The sequence below is a fragment of the Bos mutus genome, chromosome 22 (assembly GCF_027580195.1).
Source record: "Bos mutus isolate GX-2022 chromosome 22, NWIPB_WYAK_1.1, whole genome shotgun sequence".
In the NCBI taxonomy this organism is placed as follows: Eukaryota; Metazoa; Chordata; class Mammalia; order Artiodactyla; family Bovidae; genus Bos; species Bos mutus.
This window is the reverse complement of record NC_091638.1, coordinates 32,416,388-32,443,186: the sequence shown is the minus strand read 5'-3', so window position 1 is coordinate 32,443,186 and position 26,799 is coordinate 32,416,388. Positions and strand designations below refer to the sequence as shown.

The 26,799-nt window shown below is 42.7% G+C and overlaps 1 protein-coding gene and 1 pseudogene across 1 annotated transcript in view; one reads left to right on the top strand and one right to left on the bottom strand.

Annotated features, from left to right (window-relative positions):
- Positions 1-26,799, bottom strand: part of FRMD4B (FERM domain containing 4B) — a 358,795-nt gene that overhangs the window by 204,036 nt on the left and 127,960 nt on the right. The gene's annotated exons all lie outside the window — the stretch shown is intronic.
- On the top strand, positions 7,152-7,943 carry LOC102283652 (ras-related protein Rab-2B pseudogene; annotated as a pseudogene).

Below are 26,799 nucleotides of genomic sequence, written 5' to 3'. Positions count from 1 at the left end.
TGGGTACGGAGTTTCTTTGCGGGGGGCGGGAGCAGTAATGAAAATTATCTATAATTAAATAGTGGTGATAATTGCACAACCTTGTGATTATATTAAGAAAAACACTAAATTGTACACTTTAAAAGGGTGAATTTTGTGGTACATGAATAAATCAAGCAATCAGTAAAAAGTAAGTAACCCCCCAAAAAAGGATTTATGCTACACATGGATGAATCTCAAAATCACTATGCTAAGTGCAAGAAGCCAGTCATAAAAAAACCACATATTTTACAATTCCATTTATCTAAAATGTCCAGATTATGTAAATCTAAACCACAATGAGGTACCATTTCACACCAGTCAGAATGGCTGCGATCCAAAAGTCTACGAACAATAAATGCTGGAGAGGGTGTGGAGAAAAGGGAACCCTCTTACACTGTTGGTGGGAATGCAAACTAGTACAGCCACTATGGAGAACAGTGTGGAGATTCCTTAAAAAACTGGAAATAGAACTGCCTTATGATCCAGCAATCCCACTGCTGGGCATACACACCGAGGAAACCAGAAGGGAAAGAGACACGTGTACCCCAATGTTAATCGCAGCACTGTTTATAATAGCCAGGACATGGAAGCAACCTAGATGCCCATCAGCAGATGAATGGATAAGAAAGCTGTGGTACATATACATAATGGAGTATTATTCAGCCATTAAAAAGAATACATTTGAATCAGCTCTAATGAGGTGGATGAAACTGGAGCCTATTATACAGAGTGAAGTAAGCCAGAAAGAAAAACACCAATACAGTATACTAACGCATATATATGGAATTTAGAAAGATGGTAATGATAACCCTGTAAGTGAGATAGCAAAAGAGACACTGATGTATAGAACAGTCTTTTGGACTCTGTGGGAGAGGGAGAGGGAGGGATGATTTGGGAGAATGGCATTGAAACATGTATAATATCACATATGAAACGAATCGCCAGTCCAGGTTCGATGCAGGATACAGGAAGCTTGGGGCTGGTACACTGGGATGACCCAGAGGGATGGTATGGGGAGGGAGGAAGGAGGGGGGTTCAGGATGGGGAAAACATGTACGTCCGTGGAGGATTCATGTTGATGTATGGCAAAACCAATACAATATTGTAAAGTAATTAACCTCCAATTAAAATAAATAAATTTATATAAAAAAATCTATATAGATAGGAAGCAGATTAGCAGTTGCCTAGGACTGAGGGCGGAGAAGGTGATGGCACCCCACTCCAGTACTCTTGCCTGGAAAATCCCATGGATGGAGGAGCCTGGTAGGCTGCAGTCCATGGGGTTGCGAAGAGTCAGACAAGACTGAGCGACTTCACTTTGACTTTTCACTTTCATGCATTGGAGAAGGAAATGGCAACCCACTCCAGTGTTCTTGCCTGGAGAATCCCAGGGATGGGGGAGCCTGGTGGGCTGCCATCTATGGGGTCGCATAGAGTCGGACATGACTGAAGTGACTTAGCAGCAGCAGCAGCAGCAGCAGCAGGACTGAGGGTGGAGAAGGCAATGGCACCCCACTCCAGTACTCCTGCCTGGAAAATCCCATGGATGGAGGAGCCTGATAGGCTGCAGTCCATAGGGTCAGGAAGAGTCGACACGACTGAGTGACTTCACTTTCACTTTTCACTTTCATGCATTGGAGAAGGAAATGGCAACCCACTCCAGTGTTCTTGCCTGGAGAATCCCAGGGATGGGGGAGCCTGGTGGGCCTGCCGTCTATGGGGTTGCACAGAGTCGGACATGACTGAAGCGACTTAGCAGCAGCAGCAGCAGCAGCAGCAGGACTGAGGGAGTTTGGAGGAAGGGGTGAGGGAAATAAGTGACTTCTAATGAGTACAGAGTTTCTTTTTAAGACAATGAAAATACTTGTTAGAATATAGTGATGGAGGCACAACTTCATAAATATAATAAAAGCAATTGAACTATATACTTTAAACAGGTGAGTTTTATGGTATGTGAACTACATCTTAGTAAAGTTATTACAAAAAAAAAAAAAAATAGGGTTAAAAAACACAGAACACTTTCCCTGCTGTGCCTGGGATCTTATTAACAGTCTCCTGACCAGAGATCTAATCCAGGCCCTTTGCAATGAAAGCGCTGAGTCCTAACCACTGGACTGCCAGAGAATTCCCCTAAAACACATCTAAATCCTTTTCCTGTATTTGCTAAATATTCTACAATGAGCATGCAATATGTATATCTTCAGAAAAAGGAGTTAACATTTCTCTCGATTGGACAAAATACCTACAAGCACAAAACAAAGTGAAAAGAAAAGCTGGAAAAAAGTAGTGTATGTGAATTTCATTGTGAAACGGAGTATATGTGGATAGAAAAAAACTAAAGGAAAATGTATCAATCATCGACAACAGCGATTTCTGAGCTGGGAGCACTGAAAGATTTTAATTTATTCTGGGAGATGCTTTCTTTCCCTGGTTTTCTATATCAGCAAATATTGCTTTTCAGTTTCTAATTTTTGAAATGCACATGTAATCATACAAGAGGCTATTCAGTGAATGAAATGTCAGTCTCTCTCTCATCCTTGTTCCCCAGCTCCTCATTTCTAGGGCTTCCATGTAAGGTTTCTCAAGTTGTTCACTGCATGACGGCGTCTGGCTTAGGGTAGTGAGTGCAGGTTATAACCTAGCCTGCCTGGGCTCTGTTGGATAAGCTCAGGACTCTGAGGAAAGAGTCCTTTTTGTCTTAACCACATGAAAATATGTAGGTGGCAGCTTTGCCCTTCTCCTTCCCCCAAAGGGGAAACCTCTAGACAGTCTACATTATCTAAGAAAAGACCGTATGTAGGTAGGTAGAAGTTATTCAGGAAGAATAAAGAAATAGCTGCTGCTGCTGCTAAGTCGCTTCAGTCATGTCCAACTCTGTGCGACCCCGTAGATGGCCGCCCACCAGGATCCCCTGTCCCTGGGATTCTCCAGGCAAGAACACTGGAGTGGGTTAAAGAAATAGCAGGTAAAGGCAATACAATAAAATTGGAATCTAAATATTAATACTGCAAGAGAAGCCTTTCAAGATAGTATGGTAAAACTGGATTTAAGGGGAGAAAAACATATTTTGAACAAACAAGTCCTAAGGAAAGAATTCTAACTGCAAAACAATTGTTGGGCTGTTTTCCATATCAACAGTCCACAGTTCATACACATAGCTTAAGCAACAGATGAGATTGGTTGTATCCGTTGCCAAGTGCGTTGATATTTGGTACTTCACTCATCACAGTCCCTTTGGCTTAGAAGAGCAAGCTGGTGTGTGTGTTTCCAGCATCCACTTTGGAAAGCCTTAGATTTTAATCTGCTGAGAAACCTGAGAGTGAGTGTCCCCATGTGAAACCTGGCACTTCCATTTCATTCACTTTTGTGTCCTTCAAAACAGGGTGCATTGATCAAACAGAAAAGTGAAAGAAACTGAAGAGGCTCAGTCATGTCCAACTTTTAGAGACCCCGTGGACTGCAGCCTACCAGGTTCCTCCATCCATGGGATTTTCCAGGCAAGAGTACTGGAGTGGGTTGCCATTTCCTTCTCCAGAAATCCTAGGGCATTTTATTAATTGGTGCTTTAACATCTCTATATTCATTCAACTTGGTCTAAAGTTTCTGCTTGAGATAAAGTGATGGTTACATCAGTAAATAATTCAAATGGCAAGATCTAATTATGACTTTCTCAATAACCTTTTAACCACTGTTTATGTTTCTGTTTCAGGTTTTGTCTTGTTACAGAAAGCCATACTGGGCTTCCCTAGTGGCTCAGCAGTAAAGAATCTGCTTGCAGTGCAGGAGACGCAGAAGATGTGGGTTCGATCCCATTCAGGAAGATCCCATAGGGTAGGAAATGGCAACCACTCCAGTATTCTTGCCTAGGAAATCACATGGACAGAGGAGCCTGGCAGGCTGCAGTCCATGTGGTCACAAGAGTCAGACATGACTTAGCGACTAAGCCACCACTACCACCAACCATAAGCTTGTGCTGGTCTTCTTTTGGGTTCCAACTCTTTTGCCTCAGGCTCTTCGTATTTGCTGTTCCTTCATTCCTGAACATTCTTTTCCACCTTAGGATTTCATCCAATAAACCCTGGATTATCTTTCAAGCCTTAGCTCAAATATTGGTCCCCTGAAGCTGGTGTGGCTCCATCACACCAGCTTGATCCTTCTCTCTCATAATACCCAGCACATTTAAAATTACCTACTTAATGCCTGATTTCACCACCAGACCATATGCTCTGTGAAATGTAAAAGCAATCCATGGTCCCACAGAAGGAGAGCCTTTTCTCATTAAAAAAAAAAAAAAACCAAAACTGGATGTAATTTAAGAGAGAACTTACAATGGTTTGAGAGCCAAGAATAATAAGGCTTGGAACCTATTCCCTAGGTCTGGAAGCATTTTCCAAGGAAGAAAAGGGGAGAAACACAGAGCTGGTATATTGGATTAGGGCAAATCATTGGATGAAAACCAACAACGGGGTAAAACAGTTGAGACCAAGGAAAGTGTTCAGATGGCTTAAGTGTGAGATACTTTTGCTCAGAAAGAAAGTGATGTGTAAGACCTCTGGCACTGAACTATCTTAATTTGAATGTGACCTGATTCAAATGGGTCTTGACAGCAGCTGCAGGGATTATCTGAGACATATTTGTCCTCCTAAGTGGCTTACTTCTCTAAACCCCCTTTCAAGAGCGCTTTGGGACCTTCAGAAACTCATTCTCTTTCTACAACTTCAAGTTATGGTATGAGCAAGATAAGAAGACTTGAAGTCATTAGCCTGGTGGATTTGTGCTCTGTTTCTATTTCTAAAACAGAATACTTATGTCTGTTAACTGATTAACTATAAGAGTGGAGAGAATGTCAACAGTTACTGGCATTCTTTACCTGTTTGGAAGGCCATTTTCCATATACACTATTATACAATTTTTGAGAAAGTAAAGAATTAAAGTAAATAAGCTATTCAGAATAGAAATATACAGAATACAAACATTGCATTTACACGTTAAAGTGCAACTACCATGATAAAGTCTAACTGCTGTGAACATCAGGTTATGATTAAGGTGGGGAAGATTCTTCAAAAGCCCATCATCTGTACTTAAGTACAGTTGTGTGGAAAGAATTGCATCTAGATTAATTAAATTTCTTTCCACAACAACAAAAGCTTATGGAACCTCTTTTACTATTCCATCCAAGCAAACTGTTATACATGGTAAAGGGGAGTGGATATGTACCACCAGGGACTAGGGGGAGATTCCTAAAAAATTTTACCAACCAGAAATTGAATACACCATTTTTAATCTAAAAGGTTCATGTAGATGTACTCTTTATCATGTATCTGTGATTTTCTTTATCATGTATCTTTGACTTTCTTTCCAAAAATAAAGTAAGTAAAACGGTTCTCCCAGAAGATGTACATGTTTAGTTTGGGTTTCCCATAATCTCTTAGGACATCTCCCAATACACTGATGAAGAGAACACATTACTCCAAGTCTAACAAGCACAGAGGCAGACACTGGGGGATACAATTGTTATAATCTGTACAGACTTCAGAACAGCTTTTTGCTTAACAAAAAAAGTCTTTCATCAGTAAGTGATTAAACACGGCAGTCTACGTAGAAACACTTCTGGAATCTCAGAGACTCCTATTATAGTACAAGCCACATTATAGTGAATTTGTAATTTCTCATTTCTAACCAACTATTATGGTAATGAGGCTATTACCCAAAATCGATTCCATCCCAAAATGATTAGCCTAAACTAGTTAGGATAATCCCCCTCTTCTCACTGAATGATTCCCGTCCAGTCTTGGCTATTAAGACCTAAGGGAACGTCTCCTGAGGGGCCTTCTGGAAACCTTGCTGGGGAACTGGTAGAGCCCTCTTGCTGCCATTTTGCAAATGAAGCCAATGCAGAAGCTTCTTTTAAGCAAGACAATTACCAAGAAGAAAACCTGGGGCTTCCAAGTGTTGTGTGTATGTGCTAGAGGATGTGTCAGGATGCCTGCTTATTTGTTTCCTTTTTAAAATTAAGCCAACTAATATGCGTGGCTTCTCTACTTTAGGAAATCTTTAACAATATACTCTACGTTGGACTGGAAGCTTTGTCAAGGGCAAGATGTATGATTTATATTTCTCTGTATTTCAGAGCCTAATCTAATATCCCATATATTGTTGTTGTTTAATTGCTAAGTCGTCTTTGACTCTTTTGCGACCCCAGGGACTATAGCCTGCCAAGCTCCTCTATCTATGGGATTCTCCAGGCAAGAATACTGGAATGGGTTGCCATTTCCTCCTCCAGGGGATCTTTCAGACTAAGGGATGGAACTTGCATCTCCCGCATTGGCAGGTGGGGTCCTTACCACGGAGCCACCAGAGAAGCCCATTCCATATATAATAGGGGCTTAATTAACATATATAGGGCTAAATTGAACCAATTTTCAAGCTTATGACATACAAAGTGAATTTCTCAGTCAATCTTAGACTACTTGGACATCTAATACCAAGGAGCAACCCAGATGACAGACACTATGACATTAAGGTAGCTAATGCTTGTTGGTGTCAGGTACAGTTGACTTCAATATATTATTTATATCATACCTGACATACAGCACTCAAAAGGGATAAGGATATAGTGAGATACAAGTATGGAAATGGCTGGTTGAAAAACAGCTGAAGAAGATCCAAAGGGATTATTTTGTTTCACAAATCCTGGAATGTCTGGATTAGAGGAAATTTAAGTATAGTATGCAGGAAGCAGGAGGAACAGTGCTGTGTATCTGTGGAATGTACCAGAGACACGCCAGTAGTAGACAGACATGGAGAAAATCCAGTGAATTCTGTGTGTAAAGCTAAAGGGCTAGGTAAGATCCACACCACTCCATTTATGTGAATTGCTCAGATCACAGAGGTGCTTTGAGGTCTGGCATGATTTCAGGGGCCTGAAATGGGCACAGACATTTCTTGGAAAAGAAAGATTGACTCCTTCATGATATTTTTAAGAAGTTGTGTTTCAGACACTGCCATAAGGAATTTCACACTCACCAGCCCACCCTAATGTCCAACAACTCAGAAGGATTGTCACCATCCTTTATTAAAAAACTGGCCTAAGAAGTTGGGCGGATCCGGAATACAGAGGAAAAGAGACAATGACTTATGATTATCTCTTCAAGTACATCATCATTGGGGAAACAGGGGTGGGGAAGTCATGTCTCCTTCTGCAGTTTACAGACAAGCAGTTCCAACCATGGTCCACAGCTTTACAATAGGCGTGGAGTTTGGGGCCCGTATGGTCAGCACTGATGGAAAACAGATCAAGCTGCAAATCTGGGATATGTGTGGACAAGAATCCTTCCCTTCTATCACCCATTCCTGCTACAGGGGAGTAGCCGGTGCACTGCTGGTGTGCGACATTACAAGGCGTGAAACCTTCAACCACCTGACCTCATGGTTAGAGGATACCCAGCAGCACTCTAGTTCCAACATGGTTATCAAGCTGATTGGGAAAAAGAGTGACTTAGAGTCCGGTAGGGATGTGAAGAGAGAAGGAGAAGCCTTTGCTCAGGAAATGGACTTACATTCATGTAAACTTCAACCAAAAGAGCCTGCAGTGTTGAGGAGGACTTCATTAACACAGCCAAAGACATTATAGGAAAATCAGCAGGGTTTATCTGATGTCCACAGTGAGGCAAATGGCATCAAGATTGGCCCCCTGCAGTGTATTTCAACCTCAGTGGGACCCAGTGCCTCCCAGCGGGGCTCTCGTGACATGGGGGCTGACTGTGTCTGCTGCTGAACAACTGGCCTGGACTCTTTTTTTTTCCTTCCTGGAACAGCTTCAGATCAATAGGCTTAAAGAAAGAGGTCTTACATGCTTTGGCTGAGAAAAACCTCTTTTCAAGGTGTGATGTTTTGCCTCTCCACTTAAAGACTAGGGGAGAATTTGGGCCCATATTGACCTGTTGTTCTTCAGGGACATGAGCATTCCCTATAAATTAGGGCTCTTCTCATCCTTCTGTTTTAATTTATAAAATGTTAGGATCAAAGCTGATTGTCATGGCATTTCAAAAATAAATTCTTTTATAAGCAGACACAATCTACTCCCCACCAAGAATTAGTAATGAAGGTCTAGGACATTCTGCTTGAGCCCGTGAGGTGACTGGAATCTGGCTGCCCGTTGGGCCGTAGGGCCTCAGTCTAGGGATTTCTTTGAGGTTTTTCACTTGCCACTATGCAAGAATTGTTGCAGAAGGCAGTTCCTTCTACTTGAACTGCTCAAGGATGATGAACACTTCTCCACCATCCCATTTCTAGCTTCTCTGTTTCAGAGTAACTACAAAACTTTTGAGAGCAGTGGGGTTGCTCCTGGACCTATAGCCACTTCCTATCATTACCTAGAGAAAACATCTTTCCTGTTTGTTTTGTTTTAGGGACCAGACTTAACATTGATAAGTCAGTGTCTTTCACCAAATAGACTCCTACAGTTTTACCCCACTCACTTCTTAAGGAGACCTATTTAGACTTCCTATCAAGCTGATCTGCTTACTGTATGTGACATATGTGCTTCCACTCCTACGCCTTTGCACGTGCCCTACTGTACACCACTGTTATACTCACAAATTCCATATTTTTTTTCTTTGGAAAGCCTTCCTGGACTGACCTAGGGGCTTCTGAACACTTATTGACACAGTACCTTTTAGCTTTCAAATATTGTCTCTTGATGAAAGTGAAAGAGGAGAGGGAAAAGTTTGCTTAAAGCTCAATATTCAGAAAACTAAGATAATGGCATCCAGTCCTATCACTTCATGGCAAATAGATGGGGAAACAGTGGAAACAGTGTCAGACTTTATTTTTCTGGGCTCCAAAATCACTGCAGATGGTGACTGCAGCCATGGAATTAAAAGATGCTTACTCCTTGAAAGGAAAGTTATGACCAACCTAGATAGTATATTGAAAAGCAGAGACATTACTTTGCCAACAAAGGTCCATCTAGTCAAGGCTATGGTTTCTCCAGTAGTCATGTATGGATGTGAGAGTTGGACTGTGAAGAAAGTTGAGTGCCAAAGAATTGATGCTTTTGAACTGTGGTGTTGGAGAAGACTCTTGAGAGTCCCTTGGACTACAAGGAGATTCAACCAGTCCATTCTGAAGGAGATCAGCCCTGGGATTTCTTTGGAAGGAATGATGCTAAAGCTGAAACTCCAGTACTTTGGCCACCTCATGAGCAGAGTTGACTCATTAGAAAAGATTCTGATCCTGGGAGGGATTCGGGGCAGGAGGAAAAGGGGACGACAGAGGATGAGATGGCTGGATGGCATCACCGACTCAATGGATGTGAGTCTGCGTGAACTCCGGGTGTTGGTGATGGACACGGAGGCCTGGCGTGCTGCGATTCATAGGGTCGCAAAGAGTCAGACACAACTGAGTGACTGAACTGAACTGAACTGATTGTTTATTCATATGTATATTTATAAGTATTTATGTTACTTTGTAAGTATGTTTTATAGTAGCGTTGTATGTGGAACCTGTCTCCCCACATAGGTTGTAAGCTCCCTGAGAGCAGGAACCCCTGGTATCCTTTTACTTTGTAAACTACTTCCTCCACCATTCCTTCATAGTGCCTAGTGCTACTCGTGTGAACACTGAATTTGACTGACAAAGACTTGGAACAGGTTTAGTTTAGGCTGCAGAGGAAACAAAAAGCCTTACAGTCATCTCTTTGTAATTCCATCTCAGTCTCTTCCGTCGGCTTACCCTGGATTCTCTTCTCCCTCTCCCCTCTCCCTTCCCCGGCTCTTTGCCTCCATTCCATGCAGCATACAATAAAGCTGCCTGCTTCCAAGCAATCAAATAAGTGGATACTTCTCCATTTGAAGAGCATACAATACTAGCCTAGTCAAGTCTGCCTTTAGCGTACTCATCATGCAGCCTTCTGGGTCAGTCGCTATACTGATGTCTCATTTTCTTCCACAGCACTGCGGTCTTGTGAATTTCTCTCTCTCTCTTTTTTTTGGTTGTCGATGAATTGTTTCATTATTAAATATATGCATGTATCCAAGCTGCTCATTAAAAAAAAACCCCAAAAAACTGGCCTAACTGAGCAATTACTTTTGTTGAGCAAGGAAGGAATTCATGTAACAGGAAATACAGCAGGGGATGCCACGTAAGGGAGCTTTCTACCAGAGGCCCTTTACTAGCAAAGAAAACGCGTTCAGTGACAAGGATTTCAACAAGGAAGAAGAGAACATTTTCCCACTAGGTAAGTGGAAGAGCAGACCCCACTCCCGCCATTACTGCTGCCCCTGAGACTATGAGATATCAGGAACTATTCAAATACAGTCACAGGATCCTTCACTGAGAAGAGAAACAGGCTCAACAGGTTTTCCAGAGAAGAAATCTTAAATATGCCTCTAACACAGTCACGTGGAAAATCAAAGTGGCTTAAGGACACGGTCAGACCTTACAAGTTCATGTGTACTTTTATCTGTGAAATACAGCATTCCTCCTCTATTTCATACACACACACACACACGTGCACACTCACATATTAGCACGTGCACGGGCACACACACACACACTGGTCCCCCTTTGCACATTCTAATTCTACCTAGAATCAGAGACAAGTCTATTCCTAAACATTTTTTTTTCTAGATCCTTTTTTTAAAAAAAGTCAAACAGGAAATATATCCGTTCAGTTCAGTCACTCAGTCGTGTCCAACTCTTTTCGACCTGTGCATTGTAGCATGCCAGGCTTCCCTGTCCATCACCAACTCCCGGAGCTTACACAAACTCATGTCCATCAGATCAGTGATGCCATCCACCCATTTCATCCTCTGTCGTCCCTTTCTCCTCCTGCCTTCAGTCTTGCCTATCATCATGGTCTTTTCTAATGAGTCAGTTCTTCCCATCAGGTGGCCAAAGTTTCAGCTTCAGCATCAGTCCTTCCAAAGGATATGCAGGACTGATTTCCTTTAGGATTAACTGGTTTTGATCTCCAAGGGACTCGCAAGAGTCTTCTCCAACACCACAGTTCAAAAGCATTAATTATTTGGGACTCAGCTTCCCTTATAGTCCAACTCTCACATCCATACGCGACTACTGGAAAAACCATACCTTTGACTAGACGGACCTCTGTTGGCAAAGTAATGTCTCTGCTTTTTATTTATTTTTTTTAAATAAAAATTTTTTCCATATTTGTGGATGACATTATTGTCTATGAATAAAATCCCAAGAAAAAGATATTGGAAAAGAAGAAATAAAACCACAACAACTGGACATGAAGAACTGAAAAATGGACTTCAGCACATACCTCACAACTTATAGAAAAGTAATTCAAAATGTAATGTACTTAAATCGTAATTTACATTTATTTATTTATTTTACAGTTTGGATAGGGAAAATTTAACATAAAGAATCATTAACTCTAGTGGGGGATTGAAGTAATGGGAGACTGGCTCATAAGAAGTAAAAAGAAGAACATAGGAATAGCAGATATGAGCAGCAGTCACCATCTCTAGGGCTGAAGCAGAGCCCACAGGGAGGGAACAAATGTAGAAGAGGGCCATACCCCAAGGCTGAGGTCCAGGCCTCTTTGCTCACTGGATGGTGGAGAAGTTCTCTGAAGCTGCAGTGTCTCTGCTTTTTAATATGCTGTCTAGGTTGGTCATAGCTTTTCTTCCAAGGAGAGTCTTTTAATTTCATGGCTGCAGTCACCATCTGCAGTGATTATGGAGCCCCCCAAAAATAAAGTTCTGTCACTGTTTCCATTGTTTCCCCATCTATTTGCCATAAAGTGATGGGACCGGATGCCATGATCTCAGTTTTCTGAACCCCATTAACAGTATGAAAAGGAAATACATGGCAGAATTATTTTTTCCCATGAGTTTTCTGCCCAATAATATAATTCTGAAAAATTAAAAATGTATAGCCCTTCTAATCTAAAAATATGTTTATAGCTTTATTTTCTTTCATACAAAAGATGAAATGAATGTGATACTACACTTAAATCTGTTTATGAGTTGGAAGTATCAGACAATCACTTCTCCTACTGTATATTGATTTTTTTGTTATGAAGCATCCATTAAGCATTTCATCTTCACCACAACTAGGAAACAGGTATCATTGCTACCTCCATTTTACAGATGGCAAACCTGAGGCTTAGAGAGGTTAGAAGGTGGCAGGGTAGATTCAGAGACTTGAAAAACCCACCCAAAGGCCGAGAGTTAGGATGGAGCAGTGAATTCAGTACTTTGTGCTGAATAAATCTGGGCACAGAGTACGTCAAGAAAGACAAAAAGCCAAGTTCACGTGAGCACCTGGGAATGAGGACATCAACAGAGGAGGGCAAGGCCCGGGGAAAGGCGAGTCCATGGTTCATAACCCCAAACTCCACCCACTCATGTCCCGAGAGGGCAGGGACCATGACTATCAGCCTCAGCAGATTTCGCTACCTGACTCCTCCTATCTTCAGGGCCCGTCACAGTGCTCACACGGTAACAGGCAACTAAAGAAAGCTTGCCGAAGCAGGCAGGAATGAAAGGGTTAGAAATGCAGTCCAGGAGCCTGGGAGAGAAATTTGGGGTTTATTTGTTAAAGCTGCTTGCTTGCAAACGACAGAAACATAATTCTGAGTTAAGCAAAACCAGATATTTATGGGCTTTTGTGATGAAACTGGGGAACAGGCAGGATCGAACACGCCTTGTGGATGCCAAGAACTTTTTCTTTCTCCTTGCCCTGGCCACTGCTTCCTTTGTGGGGTTCATTCATTCTTTTGGGTGTGCTACCTCAGCAGGGTAAAAACTACAACCAAAGGCAGGCAGCTCCAGGTACATATCACTGAGAAGTGAAGTGAAAGTCACTCAGTCATGTCCAGCTCTTTGTGACCCCATGAACTAAACAGTCCATGGAATTCTCCAGGCCAGGATACTGGAGTGGGTATCCTTTCCCTTCTCCGGGGGATCTTCCCAATCCAGGGATCAAACCCAGGTTTCCCGCATTGCAGGCAGATTCTTTACCAGCTGAGCCACAAGGGAAGCCCATTACAGCCTACTAATAAGAGAGGAAAGGGCACTCCCTGCCAGCTCCCATAGGTTTTCATGCAAAGGATGCCGAATGATTCTAATAAGGATTGTGGCCAATTGTGGCCAGGGTGCAGGGAGGAGGTTAAGTGTAGCGACTGGCTCAGCCAGAAGCAGGAGCCCTTCCACGGTCCAGAAGGGCAGGGTATCTTGATTAGCAGGCCCCTACTGAACAACTTGGTTGAAAGTGCGGAGAGAACTTTTCTTGCGGTGAAGGAAGTTCCGGTACCAGAGGAAGGAGATAATGGGCTGCCAAGCAGCAAAACAATGTTTTCTACAAGGTCTCTTGCCCGGGAGGCAAACCAAGCCCCAAGCTTAGGCAGAACCATGGCTGAGCTGCAGTACCCAAGCTCTGGAACACACCATGACATCTAGCTTACTCCAAAATCTTATTCCCCAGTCCTTCCCTCATTTGGGCCAGAAATTAAACAATCCATGGTATCTGGTTAGTGGGCTTCCTTGGTGGCTCAGTGGTAAAGAATCCACTTGCTAATGCAGGAGATGCATGTTTGTTCTCTGGGTTGGGAAGATCCCCTGGAGGAAGGCATGGTAATCCATTCTAGTATTCTTGCCTGGAGAATCTCATGGAAAGAGGAACCTGGTGGGCTGTAGTCCATGGATATCACAAAGAATCAGACATGACTGAGCCACTTAACAACAACAACAAATTAGGTTTCTGGTCTGCAGAAAGGGCCTTCTAGATCCATGACAGCCCATCCAACTGAAATTTAAATTGAACTTGGTTCCTCTCGGTGAAAGAGTACCCTAAGATATGCACCATATGAACAGCAACAGCCTTTATATTAATGTGATTTTAAATAATATTATCTTCTGTTTTCAATGTTTGCTTATACAGCACCTTGGGTATAATACTTATTAAATTCTTTATCTGTTCCAGGAAGGAGTACAACGCTTTTTTCACTCAAGGAATATCAGCAACACCACATTATTAATTTTATTGGACTCCCATAAACCTGAAAGCTTAAACCATCATTAAAAAGGTCCTCACCACTGCCATTTGGGAAGGCACATCTTACACTATTTCCAGAAGTAGGACACACAAAATCACAAGGTGCAAATGCTGAAACCTTTTCCCAAGGTCGGCTTAATGTTTTTAAATGACCAAAGGCATGCTCACACTCTCAATGGCTCAACTTTTAAAGCCCCAAATTTGATGAACAATGGCTCTTGGAAAAGCTCGGCAGGATTCCAATCAACACTACCGCGGTGCATAAAACTTTGCTGTCAAGATGCCAACGGTGTGAGGCTCCAAGAAACTTTCCCAGGGCGTCTGGATTCTTCCAGTGAATAGCTATCATTCCTTACAGCTCAGAGGCTCCCTAGCCAGCAAGAAGGAGCAAGTCTCTCTAACCAACTGCCCCCTTAAGCCCCGTTTCCTTTGTAAAATATTCGCTGTCCTTCCTGGCCTCTTCTCCAACTTCTGGAGAAAAAGGCAGTGAGAAACTGCTAAGTGAGGCCACGTTCTCACTTGCGACTTCCCTGTCACCTTCTCAGGAGCGGGTTCCGTCACTGTCAGTTTTGCTGCAGTAAATACAGTCTATGGGGCAGGTCCCCACACCTGTCAATGGACACCTGTCTTTAGCCAATTCTTACCCACTGTGGTTAATGTTTGTGGTTGAGCAGGTATCTGCTCCAGCATTTGAAAAGAGTGTCTTTTAGGAACTTCCTGAAATTTGGCTTGCTTTAAGGAAGATGTGGTGATAGAGATACCTCCATTTCGGTCCCTGGCAACACTGTATATGTGTTTTTACCTATTATGAATTCAACAGGAGCCTGGCTAAAAGAGAATGGATTAGCCGTGGGAGAGAAAGAGCAGAAACAGTGTCAGGGATTCCACCTAGGAAGCCACTCAATGAGAATAACATTGACATGCTACTGGAGAATACTCTCGGTAGGCCTCAGTTCCTGGGTACCTCTCACAGTGTGAGCACTGCAAAGTGTAATGAATCTCTTAAGTAAAAGGAAGCGGAGGCATTTTTTCATATAACATGATTCCTTATCGCAAGCTAACGACTTCATCTGGTTCTTAATCAAAGAAACAGAAAACAGTGGATTAAGTTCCAACTCTGGACTTAATGGGAGAGTGTGTCTGTCTCTGACATGGCAACCCAAAGGATGTGCAAGGATTATTCATCAACATGATTGTTGTCTTAGGTGATTCTCTGGACCACAGATGGAAAATAGTTTCTACTTCAATGCCAACTCTGATTGATTGGTAGTGGCAGCCTGGGCATTGCTTTGAAGAATCTGAGGCTCAGTTGGAAAGAGTACGGTGATTGATTAGCAGTGTCTCTCAGGGCTCCAGAAACAGGAGGTGCCACAGAAGTGTCAGCATGGACCAGGCTGTGAGTGAGACTGTTTTTCCTTTACAAACATCAGGCACTTGATTCTTTTTCTTTTTTTCCTTCCTAGAGTCCAGGCATTGAGAGGTTTTTATTCCTGGCCACATGAAGAAAAAGGTGTTAGGGGTTTGTGGAGGAGTATATACGGATCTTACTGATGTAGATCAGGAATTGTCACTGTTGTTTAGTCGCTCAGTTGTGTCCAACTCTTTGCAACCCTGTGGACTGTAGCCCGCCAGGCTCCTCTGTCCATGGGATTCTCCAGGCAAGAATACTGGAGTAGGTTGCCATTTCCTTCTCCAGGGGATCTTCCTGACCCAGGGATTGAACCCAAGTTTCTTGCATGCAAGTGGATTCTTTACCGCTTAGCCACCAGGGAAGGCCCAGATCAGGGATAGATAGCTAATATTTTTGCCTTGGCAGGACATACAGTCTCAGTTGTGGCTGCTCAACTCTGTCACTCTAGTGGGAAGCTAGCCAGAGACAATCCATGTATGAATGGTGTGGCTATGTGCCAATAAAACTTTATTAACAAAAAGAGGCCATGGCCAGTTCATACCAGATCAAGATTATAAGAGCTATGGGTAGGATATAACACAGATAAAATGGGAAGGTGAAATCAGGAGAAAGTATTTCAGAAAAATTTCTCTGGAAGTTATGGAGGATCCTGCATTTCTGGAACATGAAATATTCCTTTCAATTAATAACCAGCAATGCAAACCCACCAACTTTCAGGGAGCATCTTAGCTAACAGAGAGCATAGCTGTGAAGGAGAGGGACATGGGACATGTACAATTTGAATGGAAAATACTGTAAAATGGGGAAATGAAATCAGGAAGGTCACGGCTCATTGCACTGGCTGGGCAGGTTAGGTCTAGGTGGGTCAGGAAACAAGACCAGCTCTCCTCAGGTGGAGGTTACCAGCATCTGGAGATATGCATGTATACTGGCAGAGGGCCACAGTCACTCTTAGAGCAAGGATGACGGGGTGGGCAGAGTTCAAGCAGGGAGGGGAAGAACTGGGCAGCTTGCCCACAAAGGTCCTCTGAGGACAGAAGTTCAGAGTGTGTTTATACAGACAGAGGCTGGTGAAAGGCTGAGGTTTGAAGTTAGATTCTACCCAATGTGGGGGGAAAATCCTAGTTCTGCCCTATCTGCTCTACAGCCTTGGAGGAATTATTTACTCTGGTTTGTCTTCTGTTAAATAGAGAGATGGTTAGATAGCATCACTGACTCAATGGACATGAGTTTGAGCAAACTCCAGGAGTTAATGAAGGACAGGGAAGCCTGGCATGCTTAAGTCTATGGGGTTGCAAAGAGTTGGACACAACTCAGCACCTAAATTGACAACAACAAAATGGGGAGAATATCACCTCCTTTCCAAGGTTATTAATAAGAAACACATATGCAGCAACTTTAGAAATAGTCCCTGGCTCTTAGTGAGTTTTTGGTAGCGTCTAGTCTTCCACCCCACTTCATGGATCATTGCCTTGTCGTGGAGAAGGGGCTTGTATAACTCAACGAAGCCATGAGTCATGCTGTGCAGGGTCACCCAAGACAGATGGGTCCTAGCAGAGAGTTCTGACAAAATGTGACCCACTGAAGGAGGAAATGGCAAACTACTCCAGTATAATGGCCATGAGAACCTCATAAACTGTGTAAAAGGCCAAAAAGATATGACACCAAAAGATGAGTCTCCCAGGTCTGAAGGTGTCCAATACACTACTGGAGAAGAGAGGAGGAGAATTACCAATAGCCCCAGAATGTATGAAGTGGCTGGGCCAAAGTGGATACGACAGTCAGTTGTGGATGTATCTGGGGATAAAAGTAAAATCTGATGCTGCAAAGAACAGTATTGTAAAGGAACCTGGAATATTAGACCCATGAATCAAGGAAAATTGGACATGGTCAAGGAGGAGATGGCAAGAATAAACATCAACATCCTAGGAATCAGAGAACTAAAATGGGTGAGAACTGACGAATTTAATTCAGATGACCATTATATCTACTACTGTGGGCAAGGATCCCATAGAAGAAATGGAGTAGCCCTCAAAATCAACAAAACAGTCTGAAATATAGTAATTGGATGCAACCTCAAAAATGACAGAATGATCTCAATTCCTTTTCAAGGCAAGACATTCAACAACACAACAATTCAAGTCTATGCCCCTATCGCCAATGCCAAAGAAGCTGAAGTTGATCAGTTCTATGAAGACCGAGAACACCTAAAAAAGATGTTCTTTTCATCACTGGGGATTGGAATGCAAAAGTAGGAAGTCAAGATATACCTGGAGTAACAGGCAAGTGTGGCCTTGGAGAACAAAATGAAGCAGGGCAAAAGTTAACTGAATTTTGCCAATAAAACATGCTAGTCATAGCAAACACCCTCTTCCAACAACACAAGAGAAGGCTCTACCCATGGACATCACCAGATGGTCAATACTGAATTATATTGAGCATTGATTGATTACATTCTTTGGAGCCAAAGATGGAGAAGCTGTATACAGTCAGCAAAAACAAGGCCTGAACCTGACTGTGGCTCAGATCATCAGCTTTTCACAGCAAAATTCAGAAAACTACAGAAAACCAGGAAAAACAATAGGCCAGGCAGATATGACTTAAATCAAATCCCATGTGAATTTGCAGTAGAGGTAACAAATAGATTCAAGGGACTAGATTTACTTAATGGGGTGCCTGAAGAACTATGGACAGTGGTCCGTAATATTGTACAGGAGGTGGTGAACAAAACCACCCCCCACCCCTCAAAAAAAAAGAAAAGCAAGAAGGCAAAGTGGTTATCTGAGGAGGCTTTACAAATAGCAGAAGAATGAAGAGACACAAAAAGCGAGGGAGAGAGGGAAAGGTACATCCAATTAAACACAGAGTCCCAAAAAACAGCTAGAAGAGACAAGAAGGCTTTCTTAAATGAACAATGCTTAATAATAGAAGGAAACAACAAAAGGGGAAAGAATAGAGAGCTCTTCAGGAAATCTGGAAACATCAAGGGAGCATTTCACCCAGATGGGCACAATAAAGGATAAAAATGGTAGAGACCTAGGAGACGCTGAAGAGATCAAGGAGAGATGGAAAGAACACACGGAAGAACTGTATAAAAAAGATCTTCATGAACTGGATTACTACAATGGTGTGATTAGTCACCCAAAGCCAGCTATTCTGGAGTGCAAAGTCAAGTGGGCCTTAAGAACCACTGCTGTTAATAGAGCTAGTGGATGTGATGAAATTTCAGCAGAACTATTCAAAACCCTAAAGGACGATGCCATCAAGGTTTTGCATTCATTATGTCAGCAAATCTGGAAGTCCCAGCATGGCCACAGGACTGGAAAAGGTCAATCGTCATCCCAATTCCCAAGAAGGGTAGTACCAAAGAACGTGCTAACCATCAGACAATTGCACTAATCTCCCATGCTAGTAAGGTCATGCTTAAAATCTTGCATGCTAGGCTTCAGCATTACACAAACCAAGAACTTCCAGGTGTCCAAGTTGGGTTTAGAAAAGGAAGAGGAACTAGAGATCAAATTGCCAACATTTGCTGGATTATAGAGAAAGCAAGGGAATTTCAGAAAAACATCTATCTCGTTTCATCGACTACGATAAAGCCTTTGACTGTGTGGATCATGACAAACTGTGGAAAGCTCTTAGAGAGATGGGAATACCAGACCATCATACCTGTCTCCTGAGAAACCTGTATGCGGGTCAAGAAACAACAGTTGGAATCTCATATGGAACAACTGATTGGTTCAAAATCCAGAAAGAAGTATGACAGGGCTACCTAGAGTCACCCTGTGTTTAACCTATACAATGAGCACATCATGAGAAATGCCAGGCTGGATGAGTTACAAGGTGGAATCAAGATAGGCAGGAGAAACATCAACAACCTCAGCTATGCGGATGATACAACTCTAATGGCAGAGAGCGAAGAGGAACTAAAGCCTCTTGATGAGGGTGAAAAAGGAGAGTGAAGAGCTGGTTTATGACTAAATATTGAAAAAAACTAAGATCATGGCATCTGGCCCCATTACTTCATGGCAAATAGAAGGGGAAAAGGTGCAAGTAGTGACAGATTTTCTCTTCTTGGGCTCCAAAATCACTGTGGATGGTGACTGCAGCCATGAAATCAGAAGACAATTGCTTCTCGGCAGAAAAGCGACGACAAACCTAGACAGTGTGCTGAAAAGCAGAGACATTACTCTGCCGACAAAGGTCTGTATAGTCAAGGCTGTGGTCTTTCCAGTGGTCATGTACAGTTGTGAGAGCTGGACTGTAAAGAAGGCAAAACACCAAAGAACTGATGCCTTTGAACTGTGGTGCTGGAAAAGACTCCTAAAAGTGCCCTAGACAGCAAGGAGATCAAACCAGTCAATCTTAAGGGAGATCAACCCTGAATATTCACTGGAAGGACTGATCCTGAAGCTCAAGCTCCAGTATTTTGGTCATCTGATGAGAACAGATGACTCATTGGAAAAGTCCCTGATGCTGGGCAAGATTGAGGACAGAAGGAGAAGAGGGTGTCAGAGGATGAGACTGCTGGACGGCATCACCAATGCAATGAACATGAACTTGGGCAAACTCCGGGAGATGGTGAGGAACAGGGAGGCCTGGCGTGCTCCAGTCCACGGGGTAGAAAAGAGTCGGACATGACTGGGTGACTCAATAAGACTAACAACATCCTCTTAACACCCAAACTGTCTCAGCAAGAACATTGGCTTTCACTGGGTTCAGCACTTATTAGTAAAGCAGAAGCCACGAAAGGAAGGAGTAGGTTACCAGCAAATTCTGACTCAATCACTATCCCAGAGTGAGATGTTTAAACATCTCTCTTGAAGTGGAGGGGCAAATCTGCTGGGCCATGGAGAAATTTCAGAAAAGAATTCACGGAAAAGGAAAGCAACCCAACCTTGGAGGCTCTTAATTAGCAGGGCTCCATTTCCATGTGTCTAGAACAGAAAGCTTATGGTGACTCAGGGCCAGGGGAAGTAGTGAGTCACCCATGGGTCCCAACAAAGCCTAAAGAACATAATGAGCTCTTGCCAAAGGGCCACTAGATCCATCCTCTGTGGTGTGAAATCCCATTTTTCATACATAATCTACCCTCACACAACCCATGAATGGTCCCAGTCCTCATATTAAAGGAAAACCTAATTGACATAAACCAATTAGCATGTGAGTGGACCTGAGACATTAGAGAGAGTCTCGGGACTACTGTTTAGACCTGGATAAAGGTACCTTCTCTTCTTTGTATACATGAGGCCAAGAGGTGAGGACTAAACTGCTACAGCCAGTTTTGCTACCATAAAGGAAGAAAATATGACCTCAGAGCCCACAGGTGGAGAGGGCGAAACAGAATTCAGAGCACTGTGTCGGCCTCTTGATCAAACCTCACCTGAAACTGGTTTCTCAGTTATATCAGACAATGAACAGTCATTATTTACTGCAACTCACACTGGGGTGTCTACTGCTTACATGCATTCTTCTACCTCCAGGAGCCCCAGACCCTTCAGCAATGTCAACAAGAACCCCACCCTTTCGTCAAATGCACCAGATTTCCTGAGAACACATGCAATTTCCTAGTACATGAAACAGACCCTGGCTTGCTGCCCTCAGGCTGTGCAGCAAATGGACAGAGGGATAAAGCTTAACCTTGGCAGCTTCCCTCTTCCTCTCTGAGCCCATCTCTTGTTTCTGACTGTTCTCTGCACTGATAGTCCTTTTGGAATAATTTGCCATCAACTAAGTCTGACCGATTTAAAGTTCAGAAAGTAAGGTCTGAAACCAGCTCTGAAATTCTCATAATTCTACCAGCATTCTTGTGCAAAAGAAAGAATGTGTGAGTGTCTGTGTATGAATGTGAGTGTGTGTAAGTTGTAAGCGGGTGTGCAGAAGTGTATATGTATGGGTGTATGAATGTGTATGTGGGTGCAAGTTAGTGTGAGTGCAACTGTATGAGTGTATGCAGTGTGTGTATAGGCTGTTTCTGGATAAGCACTTCACCTAGGGGTGGACTGTCAATCCAATGTCCTCTGAGGACACAGGAAGTAGGTGTGACTCAGGAATGGCCACAAGACGAAGGGAAGTAACACGACAATATGCAGAAGGCATAGCTTTCCTTTAATAAGAGTAAATAAGTGAAAGGTTGTGGAAAAAATGAAAAAGAGGAGAACATTTTTTCCTATAATAGTAAACTACAGTAGCCTGTGTGCTGTGCTTAGTCGCTCAGTCATATCTAACTCTTTGCAACCCTATGGACTGTAGCCCACCAGGCTCCTCTGTCCATGGAGATTCCCCAGGCAAGAATACAGGAGTGGGTTGCCATGCCCTTCTCCAGGGGATCTTCCCAACCCAGGGCTCAAACCCAGGTCTCCCACATTGCAGGCAGATTCTTTATCATCTAAGCCACCAGGGAAGCCCAAGAATACTGGAGTGGGTAGCCTATCCCTTCTCCAGGGGAACTTCCCGACCTAGGAATCAAACCAGGGTTTTCTGCATTTCAGGGAGATTTTCTACCAGTTAAGTTCCCAGGAAGGGTCACACAAGCTGAGTGTTTAAAAATCTATACATGGCCCATGGAACAGGGACTGCAAGCCTTAGAGGGTCAGCCAAGTTAAACCTATGAGTCTTACAGGTGGTGTTCTCCTGTGACAACATGGACCTGGCAGGCCTGATCAAAGGGGGACATCGCCATTTAGCTCTGATGGTTGACAAGTGCTCATGGTGGCCCCGTGAAATCAAATACACCAGAAGAAGTTATCCAGGTTTATACATGGACCATCCCAGTTTTCTGTACAGTGGGGATTAAGTCACATGGTATTCAAACTACGTCTCCAGTGTACAAACTACATTTAAATTCTCAATTGCTTCTTTAATTCAACAAGGTTTAACTTAGGAGTCCTTTAAATTCTTGCTGCCCTGAAAGTACTTATAACTATGACTCAACTCATAAAACGTACAACTGACCTCTCCATCTCAGTCTAAAGCAAGGGACACGTGGATGATTATAAAGAAACACCATTCAAACCTAGTAGGAGAGGGAGAAGCTGATAGCCTTGGGTTTCTGAGTTCTGTTTTTCAGCCCACAGCATACGAATCATGGGCTCAGTTCCTTACAAAGCGTGAATCTGTTTGTCAGAAGCATGAAGCATTAGCATTAATTTCGTAAAAATATTTGCCTACTGAACAAAATCTTTAGTTCCAAAGCTGGCTTTCCATCCCTTTCTAGGGGAACTCTGAAGAAGTCTATCACATAAAGTACACGGTGAGTAATTTGAAACATCCCAGACAACCATCTGGGCGCGTGGTGGTAATGTAATTCACACTGGAATTCCAGTTAGTGATACACTAGCCTCAGATTGTTGTTTCACCACACGCTTCTCACAGTGGAAGACTTCCAAGGGCCCCGCTTCTGAACAATGATCCGTATCAAATCTGAACAGACCCCTGAGTGATTTCTCAATCTCATTGTCTTTCAGCAGAGTTGCAGAATCAAGTGGCTGAGTGCTCAGGAATACAGCAGGCATATCCCCCACCTGCTGATCTAGCCAGAAATCTCATTTCTCTGGATGACAATACAACGGCTAGTATTTATTGAATGCTTACTGTGTGCCAAGCACTACTTTACTTTTCATCTGTCAACTCGCTTAATGGGCTCAACACCTCTATGAAGGGGTCTATCACTATCCCCATTTTTTTTCAGATGAAGCAAAGGAGGGTTAAGAAAATTACACAAGGTTTTCTAGCCAGTGGGGTGGAGCCTGGTTTCAGAACCCAGGCTAACAGCCTCATTGGATTAAACTGCAGCTTCAAAAGACCTTTTGAATTACAACAGAGGAAAGAAAGATAAAGTGAGGACACTGATGTCACAAGTAAAGGACACCTGAACAAGGACCTACTGCACAGCACAGGGAACTATACTCAGAATTTTTAATAGCCTACATGTGAAAAGAATCTGGAAGAGAATACATCTATATTATACATAATATTTATATCCAATACATAATGCAAAATAATAATTAAAATAAATTATAATATTAATTTTAAAATTGAAAATAATATTAAAGTAAAACATACTAAAATTATATTAAAGTAAAACATACGTTAAAGTAAAACAAATAAAAAATATTACACATACATATGTGTGTGTGTGTGTATATATATATATATATAAAACTGAATCAGGTTGCTGTAAACCTGAAATTAACACAACATTGTTAATCAACTACACTCTAAAATAAAATAAATATTTACCAAAAAATGTTACAAAAAAGAAAAAGGAAAGGATGCCTGGAAAAAGAAGAACTTGTCATTGGAGTTAGACAATATGATGGATGGGCCAACTTTCAATAGGCTGATTTTATTTCACTGACTATTTTGTGTGTGTGTGGGTGATAACCCAAAATTCAGAGCATAAGGGAGTGAAAGTCGGTAGAAGTGGGAAGAGGGAGAGATAAGAGTGGAACGTGGGTGTAAAATAAGCAAGGGCAGTAAGACAGTCCCAGGTTCCTTCTAAGTCCTAATTATTATAAACAGTGCTGCGGTGAACATTTGGGTGTATATATCTTTTCGAATTATGGTTTTTCTCCAGAAGCAACCTAAATGTCCATCAAAAGAGGAATGGATAAGGATGTGGTACGTATATACAATGGAATATTCAGTTCAGTTCAATCGCTCAACCGTGCCCGACTCTCTGTGACCCCATGGACTGCAGCATGCCAGGCTTCCCTGTCCATCAACAACCCCCAGAGCTTACTCAAACTCGTGCGCATTGAGTCAGTGATGCCATCCAACCATCTCATCCTCTGTCATCCCCTTCTCCTCCCGCTTTCAATCTTTCCCAGCATCAGGGTCTTTTCCAATGAGTCAGTTCTTCGCAACAGGTGGCCAAAGTATTGGAGTTTCAGCTTCAGCATCAGTCCTTCCACTGAATATTCAGGACTAATTTCCTGTAGGATGGACTTGTTGGATCTCCTCACAGTCCATGGGACTCTCAAGAGTTTTCTCCAACACCACAGTTCAAAAGTATCAGTCCTTCAGTGCTCAGCTTTCTTTAGAGTCCAACTCTCACATCCATACACAACCACTGGAAAAACCATAGCTTTGACTAGATGGACCTTTGTTGGCAAAGTAATGTCTCTGCTTTTTAATATGCTGTCTCAGTTGGTCATAGCTTTTCTTCCAAGGATCAAGCGCCTTTAATGGAATATTACTCAGCCATAAAAAGAAAAAACAATGCCATTTTCAGCAACATGGATGGACCTAGACCTTGTCATACTGAGGGAAGTAACTCAGACAAAGACAAATATCCCACGACACTGATTATATGTGGAGCCTAAGGGTACACATGAACTTATTTGCAAAACAGAAATACAGTTACAGACATAGGAAACAAACTTATGGATATCGGGATGAAGTGGGGGAAGGAATAAATTAGAAGATTGGGACTGACATACACACACCACAGTATATAACAGAGGTAACTAATAAGGGCCTACAGTATAGCACAAGGAGCTCTACCCAGTACTCTAATGGCCTCAGTGGGGAAGAATCTAAAAGAGTGGATATATGTATATGTATAACTGACGCATTGCTGCACACCTGAAACGAATACAATATTGTAAATCAACTATACCCCAGTGAAATTTTTTTTCTTAAAAGACAGTCTCTGGTTTAAAATTTGCCTTCTTGAGGCCAAAGAAGAATTCACGTGGCTGAGTTTAAAGCACAAATAGCTGCAATGTAGCTAACGCAATACAACGTAAGGCCTTCCTATCTTCCTAACCAAGAATTTGCTCAAGTTATCCGAGATTCAGAATGTGACATGAGTCTTTCCAATCATTTGTTTTATTGTATGAGTTGACTCATTGGAAAAGACTCTGATGCTGGGAGGGATTGGGGGCAGGAGGCGAAGGGGACGACAGAGGATGAGATGGCTGGATGTCATCGCTGACTCGATGTACGTGAGTCTCAGTGAACTCCGGGAGTTGGTGATGGACAGGGAGGCCTGGCATGCTGCGATTCATGGGGTCGCAAAGAGTTGGACACGACTGAGCGACTGATCTGATCTGATGAAGGGTCAACTTGTGTCAAATGCTCACGGTGCGGGATGGCGCAGTAGAGAATGAGATGAGAGCCCTGGGGGCTGGGGGTTGGAGGGCAGTCAGAGGACAGTTGAGAGAATGCCAAGGACCAACTCCAGTTTCTTCCCTGGTCCTCCAGGTTCAGTGAGGAGCTTCATACCCGCCAGACACTAAAACCTTCTTTGTGGTTCCCGATAGCAAGGTGGGTCTCAGAGCTATGATCTCCTCTTTGGTTCCACTACAGTAGTCTACTTATATTCCCATTACAGTAATCCCATGGTCCATGATAAGAGTTCGTTACTACATCCTTGACAGCTGCTTCTGTGCCTGTTGTGTACTGGGCACAAGGGTCATGTTTGTTGAGCCAATGGATGAAAGACATCCGACCAGACCAACATATGAAACAAATAATATCGATTAAAGCAACAGCTAATATTTATTGAGTACTAATGAGCTAGGTATAGATTACCTGTATATAGATAGATAGATAGATAATACCTGTTCTTAAGTTCATTTAATCTCCCAACTACTCTGTTATAGAGAATTATACAGAGACTTCACTCTGATCATCTCCATTTTACAGTGAAGGAAACTGAGTCATAGAGAAGAGAAGAAACCTACTCAAGGGCACTGAGCTACTCTAGACTTGGCCAAGTGGTGCCTGGACTTGCCCAGAGGGAATCTGATGTTAAAGACATACATCTCTTAACCTCACACTGTATCTCCCCTCACCTGATGCCCTGCCCGAAGGCAGTTAGGCACCCTGTGTTTCCTCACCAGTTGTCAAACACTTTACCACCAGGCTGCCCCTCTCAAAATTGCACCTGTGCAAGGTCATAAATCACCATAACCCCGCTTCATAGCCAGGCTTTCCCAAGTCATCCAATCCCAACAATGGGTTTTAAATGAAGACAAATATGCAAGATGCTGAAATATCAAGGTTTCCCCTCTTCTTCTCTTTCACCAGCTTTAGAGTTTGACTTGATCACCTCATTAATCCCAAGGGCATGTGGTGAATCCACCGTGCTTTCCAAAGACGTGCAGGATTTGGAAAAGCGGCAGAACAAAGACAATGAAACCCTGCATGTTACACTCTATGCGCTGCAGAGAAAAAGACTAGAAAACAGAACAATCTGCTCCTACTTGTTTTCCCAAGATGCAAGGGAGAAGACGTGGAGAGCAATTCCTACTTGCTTAACGTCTTGTGTTTACACTGATTTCATCCCTCTCCCCTTGGAACTTCTGAATCTGGCATTTCTTGATTCTGGT